This window comes from Equus przewalskii, chromosome 8 (genome assembly GCF_037783145.1).
Source record: "Equus przewalskii isolate Varuska chromosome 8, EquPr2, whole genome shotgun sequence".
NCBI lineage: Eukaryota > Metazoa > Chordata > Mammalia > Perissodactyla > Equidae > Equus > Equus przewalskii.
In genome coordinates, this window is record NC_091838.1 from 20,528,466 (window position 1) to 20,541,698 (window position 13,233).

At 50.6% G+C, this 13,233-nt stretch overlaps 1 long non-coding RNA gene across 5 annotated transcripts; it reads right to left on the reverse strand.

Moving 5' to 3' along the window:
• Positions 1 to 1,549: 1,549 nt before the first annotated feature.
• Positions 1,550 to 7,240, reverse strand: LOC103548390 (uncharacterized). 5 transcript variants are annotated; one of them, XR_011543386.1, is made up of 2 exons: positions 6,843 to 7,240; positions 1,550 to 2,392 (listed from the first exon to the last, which is right to left on the reverse strand). It is a non-coding gene; the product is annotated as an uncharacterized lncRNA (long non-coding RNA). The 5 variants fall into 5 exon arrangements; XR_011543389.1 differs by lacking the exon at positions 6,843 to 7,240 and adding an exon at positions 6,536 to 6,809; XR_011543388.1 differs by lacking the exon at positions 6,843 to 7,240 and adding an exon at positions 6,247 to 6,529.
• Positions 7,241 to 13,233: the final 5,993 nt, after the last annotated feature.

Consider the following 13,233-nt stretch of genomic DNA (forward strand, 5'->3'; position numbering starts at 1 on the left):
AATAAACCGAAATTGTTTCCCGATATGCATACAATAACTGTATGTGTGTAACTGCGTGAAAACCGAGTACACGCCAAGGGTGGCAACAGCTAGAGTGGACTATTTCGGTAAAATATTTGGTTTCGCTGTATGCGGCATTTTCCTGCTTTTAATTTTTCTTTCGCAAATTACCTAACATCCTGTTATTCTTTCGGGTGGGGGCGGGACGGTCCTATTTCTTTCTGGTTTAATTATGGAGAGAGGAGGGCCGTGGTCAGCACCGCGGACAGCGCCAGGCGCGGAGGGCGCGGCCACTTCAGTGAATCCTCTCTGAGCTCCTCTCCTTTGTTCCCAGCCCTTGCAGGCCAAGGCAGAACAAAGACATCCATCAAGGCTCGCTTTCTCAGCCTGGGTTTGTCTTTGGCTCCAAGGCCGTGGTGCGGAACTACTACCTCAACAAAGTCCACCTCACTTGCTTCCAAATAAAATAATTTACCGAATCCTTCTATAGTTTCTGGCCTGGCCTTTTTCCGTGTCCTACTACTTTGACTGATTTGGCCATTGCCACTGTGCCCGAAACAAGGAAATTATCTTGGCTTTTTTAAGCCAGGCAAGGCCAACTCTAGACTGGGAGAGAAAGAGAAGTGTGTGTGTGTGTGTGTGTGTGTGTGTGTGTGTGTGTGTGTTGGGGGGGGGGGGGGTTGGTTCGGAGCTTCCCGAAGGAGTTGAGCCATTTGAGGTTTCTTGCGAAATGCGGTGAAGGCGCCATTTAATGTTCTTCTCCTCTCTCTCTTCTGTTTTGTTTCTGCAGCTGGGCCAGGATTGCAAACAATCACACTAGCTACTCTTGAAAGAACCACTGCTTTCTAAATGCTTCAACTCTCCAGAATATTTGCACAAATGGGAACCACTGCTCTCCTGACAGCTGTCACTGAAGCACCCCTAAAATTCCCCTCGGGGATTTGCCTGCGGATTTGTGAGGCACTTACTGAAAACCATGACTCTTTTGCGTTCGGAAAACTAGGTTGGTTCTGGAATCAACTTCAGGGTCTTTATGCGGCAAAGAATGGGTGCGTTCTATCACCCCTCAAATCCCGTTGCAACGGCCTTTTCCCCTTTCTTATTCTGAGGCGCTCTGGTGTCCTTCAGACGCAGCCGTAGGCTCCGCTCTTGGCATTCACCGCGTGCCTTAATTGTATGACATTAAATCAAGGTCCGCTGTGAACACGGAGGGCAGAGTCTGTTCTTGATCCGGAAAGTAACTGACCCATTGCGAATATCACACTTCTCCTCCTGCCCTGCCCCCTCCCCTGAGCTCTGAGTCCCTACGACTCCCCCAGAGTCGTAACTCATAAGCCCGGCTCTGTCTCAGCTGGCCTTCTACCACAGCTGCCAGAGCCGCTGCTAATTAGTCTGTTTGGTGGAAGTGTAGACGACGCATGTGTCTGCGTATACATATGCATATATCTGCATGCCATTTACAGCACACCTAAAAAACATACATACGCCTATAAATCTCGTTTTCAAATGACGGCGTGGATCGAAGTTAATTACCCCTCTGGTACAGATCTAATTTCGTAATCATGTTATTTTACTGAAAGCAATTAACCGAGTTGGTTGGTTCGCCCTGCATCTCTTCTAAGTCACTTGTAAGGAATGGCAGCTTTTAAGGACGGCACCATTGCCTGTTGTGCTGCAGAAAGCTCTGCCAATCACTTCCTGCTGTCGGGGGGATGAGATCTAGCACATAAAAGAGAAAGGAATCATGCGTGTGTGTATGTAAGATAAACACGCAGATATGTCTAGGCTCTGTGTCCTCTGATACCGTTACCGCGGTTTGGGTTGGGAGTTTTGGGGAAGAGATGAGGGTACAAGGGCGGGCTAGGTCATCTTTCTTTGTAATGCAGAAAAATTAACTCAACCGCACCTGCCTAGTCCCGAGAGAACCGGGCGGCCCATCTGGTCTAACTACAGCTTTGCTGCAGAGAGAAAAGGCAGCTCGCTAAGGCTTCCCCACTGCTGGCCAGCGCGGCCCTCGGGTCCGGGCCCGGCTGGGGGTGACGGTTCAGAGCAGCGCAGAGGACGCGCACTCCTCAAACTGCGGCAAGAGTCAAGAGGCTGGAGGAAGCTGGGCCGGGCGGAGGGAGGGCGAGCAGGAGAGAGAGGAAGGGGTGAGGGGAGTTGACCTCTACGGGCGGAGCCCTCTGCGCAGCGGGCAGGAGGCGGCAGGAGCAGCGGCTCTTTTCGCGGCGTCCCCTACGGCGCGGTCGGCCCGAGGGAAAGGCCCGCTGGGCTCCAGCGTCCGAGGAAGCGAGGATCCTCCGCCACTGCGGTCCCCGGGCGGCGCAGAGCCTGGCTGCGGCTGGAGAGAGCGCCCAGAGCCGGTCTAGCTCAGAGACTCCAGAACGCGCCTCTGAAAAAGAGAATCACAGTGCAGAATTAGAGAGGGAGGCAGGAGGGAGGAGGGGGAGGCTGAGGAGAAGGGACAGGAGGCGGGAGAGAGCAGGCGAGGGAAATAAGGTGATGGGAGGACCGGACCCTAGCCGGCGGGCCACGACCTCAGTCCCCAGACTTTAGCCGGGCTCGGAGGGGCCCGTGGCTCGCAGCCTGGGGGGCGGCGCGGTGGCGGTGCGCTTAGGTACCGGCTGCGGAAGCCGCGAGGTGGGGGCCAGACGCTGCGGCACCGCCGCGGCCAGAGAAAAGATTTCCGGAGCTGGAACCGTCAAAACGCGCCCGCAGATGGTCCTTTGGTGCAGTTCAGCAGCTCCCGCATCCTGTGCCCCCTTTTCCCTGCCTCACCCCTTCCCCCAGACCGCACTCTCTAATCCCCACCCCTTCTTGGTTTAGGACCCTGCAAACTGCAAGACCAGCGAGTCCCAGCAAGAAAATCGAAACGATCGATGAGAGAAAGAATTACATATACACATAGCCCTAGAAATCCGAAGCAGAAAGACCTACTAGCCCTGCTCAAACCTGCAGAGGACCAAAGCGTTTTCAATCGCTGCTCAGCGCGTTCGCGGAGGAAAGAGGAGGCTGAGAGGCTTCCGTGGTATAAGGTGCTTTAGGATGGGAGGTGGGGGTGGGGAGGGGGTGGGTCGGAGCAGTCCGGTCTTTCCCCCTCGCTTGCTGATCCAGAATTAGGGATTAATGGCTCGCTCCAGCCAAACAAATAAGGCATCTGCCTTCAGCACAAGAGGATTACACGGGCTGCTGACGTCACCAGTCAGACAGATGTTGGCTCCCAAAGTCCTGAGCAGCTCGCTGTGTCCTTGAAACCAAAGAGCTGCAGAAGGCGCTCAGCCCCCAAGAGCTGCGCCTGGGTACAGCAAAGGGCAAGTGCCTTGCCCTTGCCTACAACCCCCTGACGCCAACACAGTGGCCCAGAGACAGCTCCTTAGGACGTCGCACCCCCAGTATCTCCAGCCCTTCCCTCACAGCCCCACCGTCAATGCTCAGGCTTGCTCAAGGCAAGTCAAAGTCACCATTCTCTGTTGCTTCTACCTAAAATGGAGACAGGAGCCGACACCCTCTGGAAATTTCTTCTAGATCTCTAACTCTAAGCTTTTGAACTCTTGTTCGCTCACAAATGGTTGGCCAAGTAACAGCAAAATAAGCACCTTAGGCCGGACAGAGCCCACGCTCCAGATGAAGGTTGGCCTCTTAATTAAGTGCGCAAGCAGCAGAAGAAGGGTTTATCTCCATCTCCTCCTCTCACCCTGCCGCCATCCTTTCGGCAGGCCGGTCAAGGTTTAGGTTTATGCTTAATCTTATCATGAATGCCATTCCGGAGGAATGTGTCTTTCTAAACAATGACCCTCTGCCAACCTCACCCTGTGTCCCAATCAGAGCCCTGGGCCACTACTCTGTGAGCCACCGGGACCTCACCATGGTCCTGATCATTGCATTTTCTTTGCAAGTACTTTGAAGACATTGTCAAAAAAAAAAAAAAAAAAAAAAAAGTGTGTGTGTGTGTGTCCAAAACATATCTAGCATCTAATTTTAAGAATCTGTATGTTTAGGCAACTACAGTTTCATTCTATAGCCAAATCCGATGAATAAATATCAAGAATTAATTAGTGTATAAACCCTGAACTCTCTCTAATTTGACGTCATTTTAAAATTAAATTTGAAATATAAACGATTTTAGTTTCTTGAACCTGCATATTACTTTTCCTTTATATTATTTATCAGGCCTTTACAAGTCACACTGAAGTCAGGTTATGAAATAAGCCAAAATATACATGAGATTGGAAATTTAAATAAGCAATTTTGAATGTGTTACGTAATCCACAAATGAAACGGTTTTAAAGGAAGTTCTATTCTGTAAAGTAATAAAGGCAATTCAAACAATGTATGAAACAAAATAAATTGATCTCCGACACAGAGCCACACTGAACCAATCCTGAGCCCCAAATCAAATCCGTATATATGAAAAAATCTGTGACTTCCTTGGAAAAAAAGTGTTTGCCCACAACATTGCACTGTTGGTTATAGACTACAATGCCTAAACAGGAGTAGAAGGAGTAGCTGGATTATATCTCCATTCATATTATCCCTGTCTATCAAAGTGGCATTTAATTTTTCCAATTCTATGCATTTATAAATTAGCCACTGATAAAAATCAATTTAATTTGCTCTAGTGTCATTCAGCTAATGCCCCAGCCTAAAATAGTAAAATTTTTCTATTCTCACTCTGCTTCAAGGCCTTATAAGAAAAGATCCAAATCTTTAATGGATGGATTTAAATTTGTAATTTACCAGTAACAAAAGATAGACCTCACCTTATTTTAATTCGATGAAGAACATACACTGTTTAAGACAGGGTATACAAATTACCCGTTCTATGAAATTTGGTAGAATAAGTTTGAAATGCTACACTTTAAAGGAGTCTAATGCCTTATACAAATTATGAAGACTGTTTTTGCCTCCCAACAAGTTTTGAACATAAACTTCCATTCTGCTGTCAAAAAATTTTTCTAGAGTCCTTTTTGCTCAGTGATTCAATATTAGTTCGCTGTCCATGGTCTTGATCCACATGATGGCAGATGCTAGTGGTGCATTTTCAAAAATGTAAATCACAATGCTCTTGCACGAATTTGATGCCCCAACATTTTCAGGCAATGTCAAAAGGGGAAACATCTATAGGCTTTACGTTCTTTTTCCCATTCCAGTTTGTTCTCATTTTTCTATATTTGCCACCAAATTGAAAGTACAGGAAGGAAGTGGGGTAAGTTTGCACTTCATTACTTTTCAGCTGACAAAATCACAACCCCATTTAAGGGTCCAAAGAACTGTAGTAATTAGGAAATAGTGTTCTCAACTTGCATTTTTTTTTTTTTTTTTGCTTTCAAAAGGTAGCATAGACATCTTTGTATAGGCATCCTTGTCTACTTTGACATATGGTTTAAGAAGTGCAGAAATTTTTACAAAAATGACAAATTAAGAAAAAAGTCAAACAACTTTCTCAACTCTCTGTAGATAGATATAGATAAAGATACATCACATACACACATACGCACATACATAAGCACTAAGAGCTTAAATGAAATCTCTTCCTTAACACCCTATAATTTTTTTCTAGTGAAGAAAAGAAGGCATATGCTCTAGTAGTTAAGGCTACTTAATAATTCCTTCTGTCCATAACAACGTTTCACCTTCGGTTTAAAAAACAAAAGACTGACCTGGCATAGTAACATTTAACCTCTCCTGGGGTTTCCTCGAGGGGGTGGAAGAATAAAGAAAAAACTTCCCTCCTCCCTCCAAACGTTTAATCGTCTTTTATTTTTCCCTACAGATTATCAGGAAAAGTATGTTATTTATACATATGTATATAAACAGACACATTTTCCGAATCCCTGAGAGCCGCTGTGAATCTTTGTAAGGCACCGACCTGCACAAACTGGTCATATTCTTGCTTTGATACAAGTATCTCAATGGTAGGAAAACAAGCTCTTGCTCAAACTGAGGTCGGTACCCACGCCAGGCCACTGGGCCGAACTTCAGCGATTCCCACTTTTCCGGGCACGAGAAGGCTACTTTCCCAAGAAGTATTTAAAACTTGGGAAAATCCTTGTACCGGAAGAAAATGGCCTAAACACAATAGGACTCGCCATTTTCTCCTTGTGAAGCACAAAGCGCCTGGCGCTGCCCGGCACACAAAGAAAGCGTGGGCCCGCGGAATTCTTGCACATTTTCAAGAGGCCAAAAAATGCCTCCCCCAGAACCATAATTTCTCCCGCCTGGGACCTCTGAGACACACTCTCCCACCTTCACTCAGTCCTTGTCACAAGAAGATCCGCTATTTGAGATGTAGATAGGAGTCCCACCGAAGGCGCGATGCTAGCTAAGCAGCTAACCCCGGCGAGACTAAGTCCCGCAAACCGAGGGGCCCAGCCCGCGGCGGCCCCGGACTCCATTCTAGGCCGTGGGTGCTCGCATCCCCTCCCTCTTCCTCAGATCTCTCCTTCCAATTCCATCCTGTCTCCCATGCACATCTGGTAGTCTGCGAGCTTGGGGATCTCCGAGACCTGATTTCCATCCAGTACCAGGAACCAACCTTGCAGCCCGGAGCCGGGCGGGAGGCTCTCAAGGATGATCCCGACCCGGGAACTCCTCGACTCGGCGCCTCCCGCCGCCCCCCGCCCGCTGCTCCGAGTTGCCGCATCCAAGCCAGCCAGTGCCCTGTTCTGCACGCCCACCACGAGCGAAACGCTTCACCCGCTCACGTGCGGAAAGTGCAAGCTTCGAGGAAGTCCCTGTGGATGAAAACACCGAAACAACCGGCGCCCCGACTCACAAAGCGAGCACTCCCAACCCAGCCAGCGATGCAGAGCCCGGCTAACACAGGAAAAGATAGTACTTACAGCCGGTGCGCGTTTGGGTAATCCGCGTCTCAGCCCGTTGGGTCGGTTTGTTTGTTTAAAAATATATACACATCTCTATACATTTGATTTTGTACAGCTTCCACCGTTGAGAAGGAACGAAAACAAAAATCTTGTAGCCTAGCGGGGATGGGGGAGGGGGGTGGAGATTTTCATTGTCTACGCTTTGCACACGCAGCCCAAGGAAAGACGCTCATTGCCTTGTGGGGCTCCTTCTACTTTCTGCTTGAAATTCAGAAGCTTTCAACGCAGTGAAGCTGGGGTTTGGTCTCCCTCCCTGCTTCCCTCTCTCTGCATTCTCTTCTCTCTCTCTCTCTCTCTCTCTCTCTCTCTCTCTCTCTCTCTCTCTCTCTGTCTCGCTCTCTCTCTCTCGCTCTCTCTCCGTCTTTTCCCTCCCCTCCCCTCCCTCTCTCATCTCTCCTCCAGCTCGAAGTCTCTCTCTCTCTCTCTCTTTCTCGCTCGCTTTTTTTTTCAAAAGAGGGCAGGTCGCTTCCTGCATCCCAATGAGTTAAATCAGTCACTTACTTCTCATGCATCAGCAGCCTCTTTAACAACCCGAGGGCTGCAGGCACAAAAGAGCATTTAGCTGCCTCCAATTTGTGTAGAAGGCCTGTCCTTAATTTGTTTTTGGAGTATAATTAAATCATGTATTTCACGTAATATGAAAATACCAAGTTCTCAATTTTGCCGAATGAACTGCTAATGGTAACTCTTGAAAATATACCCCCCTTCTTGTTGGTGTCCTTAGAAAGGGCCTAGGACGCCCCAGAAATGGAGAGGCCAAGGGTTTGGGCCCAAATCTACTCGCCCCTCCCCCCTTTCACATGTCAAGGTCACAGTCATATGATCCCCTATTGCTTTAAAATGGAGCCTTTTTATCAACCCTTTTCCTTGGAAAGGAATTAAGTCTTTTTGTGGTATGGGAAGATCTGAAGGATTAAATAAATAAATAAATACATCCTTAATCTGAAATACACACGTAAGCAGACTCAACCGTGATCAGATGGAGGGGTGGGGGAGACTGACATACCATGTGAGAGCGTGTGGTTTTCCTCTCCCCCCTCCTCGCCTGGTGAATTCTGAGATCTCTCGGTTTTGCTCGGGTTTCTTCCGGCGGCTGAGTGGGCCATACCGGGCCACAGGGCCGGCGCCTTTTTTTTTTCCCTCCCAGCTCTCAGAGAGTCTCTGAGGCGTCCGCATCTCGAAGACACCGCCCAATGGTCAGGGGGGTCGTTTTTCGGTTCCCCCTCCTCTAAAAGGGCTGGGGCACAAAGAGCAACTCTGCCTTCCCGCAGTTTCTCTTTCAGGAAAAACTCCAGGCCTGGCCATTGTTCTTCCTCAATGAAGGGCGCTAGGGTGACAACAGAGAGACCTCCTCTTCTCCACACTCACCACCCACCTCTCCTCCCTCACCCCACCCAAGGCCACTGCTGGAGAGAAATTTGGGAATATTTTCTTGCTCTTGAGACTCCTGTCTGGGAGATCATGGGATTCAATATCATTAGTATCTTGGTTATCTTCCTTGTATTTTCTTCAGCAATATTCCGCTAAGTCGTCAGCTACCCACCCCGCCACCCCCATTTTCTGATTCTAACAGCGCTTGTTCAGAAAGATTGCACTCGGGGACTAGGACTGCAGATAGCCGCATTTGGTTCCATCGAAAGGGAATGAAACAATATAACTCTCCACCTCCCGCTTCGGAATAGTCGCTCTTATACCCTAAATCACCCTGGGGTTTTGAGTAAGGCCGTGTTTCACCTTGAACATTTATCAAACCGGACTCTGCCGCCTCTCCTGCCGCGGGAGGATGCATAGGCCGCTGGCACCCAGCTGACATTTGCTTGAAAAATACACAATACCTCCAACGGCGTCGTTTGCAAAAAGTGAAAACCAAAAATGAAAGAGTTTTTTTTTAAACAGAGAGTATATATACATATGTATACATATGTCTGTGTGTGTGTATATATATATATATATATCCCCCAAATGCTGAGGTTAGGGGCTCGTGTTACTTAAGACAAACCAACGTTTCTGCGGTTGAGTCCAAACGAAGGCCTCACTGACACCGGTGTTTTATTAGCGGTGAGAGACCACGTTCTCTTTGGAGGCTCTAGAAGGAATGCGCATCGTCCCCTTGCCCTTTATCTTTCACCGGATGAGGCTCATTCTATCCGTTTCCAGTTTATTGACCTGGGATGTGGGACTGTTAAAGACCGGCGACGTCTTGGCAAAGCCTGAGGGAGGCAGGGTCACGCGGTGCGCATCGCCTCCAGCCTCTGGGAAGGTGCGGCTCTGTGCTCTGGTTGCCAGGAGGGTCTGCTCTGTAGGGTAGCGACTTCAGACGACCTCGGGTGCGCCCTTAACTCAACAAATCCCCCACTCCGACCCCGGCTCTGGCGATGCCAGCCTTGCCACATCTTTCCGGGTCCTGGAATTTCAGCCTTGTTTCTGGGGAGGCCTTAGGAGGAAACCCAGGTGGCGGGTGCGTTTTCCTAGGAAAACACTAGAGAGATCAGAGGGGAATGCTGGAACATTCGCCCGGGCCTTTCACCCGCCACCCCAAACAGATGGCTGGGCCAGGACACCTGCAAGGCAGCCCGCAGCCGCCTCCTCCGCGCAGCTCTCCGGACGCGGACCACGGTGTCGGATCAAATAAGGTCACCTAACATCCTGGGCTCAGATGGCTCAGTCCTCCGCACAAAGAACGTTTCTCTGGACGCCTTTCAGCCCATTCGGAGAAGACAGCTTCCATCCCCGCCTCCCGCGCTAGGCCCAGGAACCTGAGAGGGCGACTCCTTTTCAGCCTCGGGTTTTTTCGGGTTTGCCGTGCGCGCAAACCTCCTCCTGCCCTGAGCACCTCGTCGCCCGGGCTTGGAGCTTATGAAAATGTAACCCAACTCATTGCCAGAAGTTGTTGCTAATTAGTGGATAATAAACTTCTGTAGCCAGGGCACAAAAGTCTTTTAAAAGTGCAAAGGTGTTCTTTGTTATGGCATCAGAAAAGGGATTAGCATATCAATTGGACTGGGGGGACCGGACAATGAGCCCTCCTCCCCCTTCGCTGCCCTCAGCTCGCCGCCCGCCACTGCCGCCGCCTCCTCCTCTCTCTGCCCTTCCTCCTCCTCCTCTTCCTCGCCCGGCTCCCAGAGCTGTCAAGGAGCGGCTGGGGAGCGCGGGGCGGCGGGCCGGGGCCGCGCGGGCAGGCGCAGTGCTGGCTTCCCGCCGCCCAGCAGGCCGCTCGGCCCGCGCCCTCACCTCGCCCCGCGCCCGGGCGCGCGCCGGGGGCAGGTGGAGGCGCGCGGCGGGGCGCGCGGGGCCCCAGCGCGGGCAGGTCCGCGCGGCCGGCAGGGCGGGGACCCGGGCGGGCCCGGGAGGGCGGCCTCCCGCGGCGCCCCCGCCCCCAGCGCCCGCGGCTCGGGCAGCACGCGCGCGCCCTTTGCCTCCCCCGGGCCGCGCGAAGCCCCCGCGGACTTGCCGCTCCTGGGGCGACGGGCAGCCGCCAGCTCCCCACCGTCCTCGGGCCCTCCGCGGCCGCCCCGCTGACCTCCCGACCCCCAGTTGCCCGCGTCGGGCGGCTGGCGAGCGTCCGGGGCGAGCAGAGGCCTCGAGTCTCGAGGCCAACCGGCCCCGGGGGCTGCAGGTCCCGCTCGGCTGGTCCTGGGCCGCGGTGCCGCCACCTGCCCGCTCGGGGGCCTCCACGGCGAGGCGGCGGGAGCGGCCCAGGCCCGAGCAGGCCCGGCCGAGGCTCCGTGCGACCTCGCCCGGCCCCGCCGCCCCACGCGCATCCCCCCGCCGCGGCCGGCCCCGAGGGAGCCGGCTCCCGGGCCGAGGGAAAACTTAGAAAGCCGGCCCGGGCCAGGGGCGGGACCGCAACGCCGAAGTCAGTCTCGGAGACGGAGACGCGGCCCAGGCCTGCGGGGCGCGGGCCCCCGCTCCCTCCGGACTGCGCCCGGGCGCGGACGCCGGGCCTGCGGGGCCGCCGGGGCTCGGGGGAGGAGGAGCGGAGGACTGCGCGCGGAAGAAAGGCGCCGGGGAAGGGGCAGCGACGGCGCGCTCCGCTCGCCCGCGGCCCGCCCGGCCCCGCTCTCCGCCCCGAGCCCCCGGCGCCCCCGGCAACCTCGGCTAGGAAACGCTTTCTTTTCTTTTTCTTCTCCCCTCCCCCCTTTCCCCTTTCTCCCTAGAGGCAGCTTCCGTCCTCTAAATGCATTTCAAGAAAAGGAGATCTCAGGGCTCTCCTTTTTCCATCCTTCTCGCCTCCGCCTAACCCTGGTGTTTGGCGAACAAGCGCCAAACTCACACAAGTTTCCCCGAAAACGAACCGCTTTAACTGTCGCGAGGAAAAATGTCGGGGGAAAAAGTGGAGGTCGGTGTTTCCCTAAATGCAAAACATTAGCGAGGACTCTGAAAAGAGCTTTACTTTCCCTGCGAAATCTCCATTGTTGCTTGGCAAACAATGGGCGCCTGGGCGACTGTAGGGCCGTGAGAATGAATAGGCGATCCGCGGGATGTGTGCGGGTCAGTGCTTGGGGTCCCGGGCCTAAAGCCCCTTTCTCAGCTTGCCACAATAAACCAGAGCAAGGTTTAGTCTTTACTGGGTCACCGGCCATCCTCTATTATTCAACACTTCACAACAAAAAACACTTATTAATCAGCGCTGACCAGAGGCCCCTTTTGAAACAAGAGAAGAGGGGAGAGAGGGAGAGAGAGAGAGAGGGGTGAAAAGAAGATTGAGAAGCCCCGGACAGATCTTTCTAAAGCCAGAGCAACCGCAGGGTACTTTCCTCCAGTGGCCAAAGTTTATTTGACACAACAAAGTTTCTAATCAGGCCACGGAGACCTGGATTTCTCCTCATTTGCCTTGCTCCCCGTCTCTTCCTCTGAAGATGTTGGAGACTTTCTTGCGAGGAAGGATGGCTATAGGTCAAATTGCTAAGGCCTGATCTTAAAGATCTAATTGCTTTTGGAAGAGAAGCCTGTTTCCCAGCTGGGCCTCCACTCTGGAGATGGCGCAAGGAAGACTGTCCAGCCCTGCTCTGGGCACCCTGCTGATGGATGAGGTGTCAGGCCAGTAGTCATGTGAGGACTGGTTTCCAAATGGTATGAGCAGTTGTCCAATGTGGTACTTATTGGTGATACTGAATGCAATCTGTAGATTTTCTACTTCATGATGTTTCAGTCTGGATATAGTAAACGACTAAACTTGCTTGCTAGAATGAAGAGGAACTGATTATTCCTATGCTCAGACAAGGATTTAAGGAAAAGGATGTGATGAATAGTTTTAGAGAACAAAATGGTTCAGAACGTTCCATACCACTAAAATCAGTGGGTTCTTTGCGCAACTTTGATAATTTTTACAGAGCTTATTTGATGTTTGTAACCTAATTCTGTTTCTTTCATTTATCTGCTTATGCGATAATTATAAACACATGCTCAGACATATATGGACACTGGTAGACATCAAAATGAAGTGCTACATACATCAGCTTTATGGATGAATTTAGTCCGTTGGAACTCAGCTAGACATTTTTGATGGCAAAATTTTGTCGCTTTTTGATATGGGGTTGGAAGCCAATATTTCTTGGTTATTCTGTCTGTTTTACATTACTCAGGTTGTAATTTAGCCAAGTGAGCAAAGCTGTTTTGTAATGGCTGATGTGTATGAGTGAACGGAGGCAGCAGATATTGGATCCTGGTTGTCAAAAGACATAAAGCAATTATTTTCCTAAAGAAATAGAAGTGAATGTCAAAGCAGTATTCCTTTAAGTTGAAAATTTCGTTTGTGTGCACTTTTGAATTCCGGTGTAACGTAACTAACTATTTCACTTGTTATGATTCAAAGAAGCCTTTAAACCCAGGAAATATATGGATAGGGGGTTGTGAGTACAGCAAATTAAGCTGTAGAACTAGATGGCTTGGTAATGAAAGCAAGAATGCAGAATTACTTGGTAGTAAACTGCACTGGTATTTACCAGAGTTTATGTAGTAAATGCAAAAATGGGTTGCATGCTTTGGTCTCTGGAAGTGTTTAACTTAGTTGCCTAGTACTTGAGATTGGCTTTTTTGTAGAAAATATTGTGTCACCCAGATTTTGCAGAGCTCGACGGTTCTTGCAATGGAGTAATCAACTGTTACCTGAATTATTTAGAGCCTGGGATTAAAGGCCTTGCAGTTGAATGCTGACAAGCTCTCACATGTAGGCAGGGGAAAGTGTAGTATTCTTCTCTTTCTGTGTATACTTTGAAAATAATTTGGTCAAGTGTGGTGAAGTATTTTTAAAATTTATGCATAGGACCAATGAATAATTCTTTTACAAAGTGTTTTCCAAATGAGCAAATAAGATTGTTCAGAAAAAGAGTAGGAATCTGTTTAATAC